Genomic DNA, 1599 nt, shown 5'->3' with positions numbered 1-1599 from the left:
ACCAATTCCTTTAATGAGTGGCTTATGTCTGTGAGTGCGTCAGTGATATTTTTCAGGTGACTGTTAATTTCTCCGATGGCCCTAACGATTTGCTGTTGTGACTCCAGAACAGCATGCGTCAAGACGCGGCCAGATGGACGGGCCTCAGCACTGGGGGGAGCACTGGAAACGCCGGAGACGCTGGACACACTGGGCCCTGGCTGCTCAGGAGGGGCAGACTCCGAGTGCGTGCCAGTGGACGTTCCTGCTGTTGCACCATATAAGTCCAAATAAACACAGGCACATGTTAACTGTGATTTGAGTCTGTTCCTTATTAATGGGTATACGCATTTGCTATAAATGCCATGGATATGTAAAATCTCTGGTGTATGCTACTTTTGGTAAGCTATATTGCATGCATTTGAAAATTAAATGCGGTCTGGTAAGCTATGTGTACCAAAATTAAGCAAATAAATTAGAAATTAGTTACCTTCGTGACAGTCCTGTAAATCAGTCTCCCACCGCAACGGATACTACTCCAGAGAGTAAAGTGTCACCCACAATAGAGGCAACTCTCTGCTCAAAGGGTGTAAGTTCATCGACCCCTGTACCACTGCCTGTTCTGCCCACACTTTGTCGGTGCGCAGAAGTTCTCCGCTTAACTTCCACCTTTATATCGGACCATTTCTTTTTAAGCTCATTTACAGTGCGATTTTCCGATCCCACCGCGTTGACGGCATCAGCCAAACTGTCCCACTTTTTTTTGTTGTTGTTTGTTTCCGCTGTTCGATCGCGCCGGCGCCTCACGCACACACACAGCATTGCAGCCTGTTCATTATCAGAATAAAATACAGTCAACCAAACATATAGATACACTGTTTAATTTAAATAGTGCGTAGCCTACTGCGTAGTAGGCTACAATCCGTGCCGTTCAGCCTGAGCTCGGGCCAAACACACATTTGCTCATGTGACGAGGATGTTTTTTAAGTGCGTTAAGTAAGCCTGGTTTACATAATAAATAATAGTTTAGCATTCAAATACATCGCAAATATGGACACATTTAATTGGATTAATGCCGAATGAGAGAGGTAGGCTGCACGAGAACGACGTTTGCTTTCAGTTTCGCATTGAATTAGCCTAATTCATTTTGGCCTCTTTAGCCACTTATATTTTTCATTCTTGTTTTCTTCTGAAACCGTTCAAAATAGCCTATAGGCTAGGTATTGTGCTTGGTGAACTCTGGCCTGCGAATTCGCATCACATGATACCGTGTGACCAACGGCAGATCGATACGTCACAGCATGACCTCGTATCTGAATTAAAAGAACATAAATTTAAAACTGCAGCGCTGCAGGAAAGTGGAGTAGATTGTATGTTTTTACATTTTAGATGTGTTATAATTTGTTATGTGTTGAATTTAAGTTTTCGAAAAAGAAGCTGCACAGCGTGACATCATATCATAACAGTTGCAGCATGCGAACGAATTTCGCATGCTCAAAGTGTAGTGTCACCGCGGCTTAATTCATTTTGGCTTGCTTAGCAACTTATATTTTTCATTCTTGTTTTCTTCTGAAACCGTTCAAAATAGCCTATAGGCTAGGTATTGTGTTTATTGTTTGT

This window comes from Sinocyclocheilus rhinocerous, unplaced genomic scaffold, assembly GCF_001515625.1.
Source record: "Sinocyclocheilus rhinocerous isolate Xijiao unplaced genomic scaffold, SAMN03320098_v1.1 scaffold4186, whole genome shotgun sequence".
NCBI lineage: Eukaryota > Metazoa > Chordata > Actinopteri > Cypriniformes > Cyprinidae > Sinocyclocheilus > Sinocyclocheilus rhinocerous.
Note: the sequence above shows the minus strand (reverse complement) of the source record.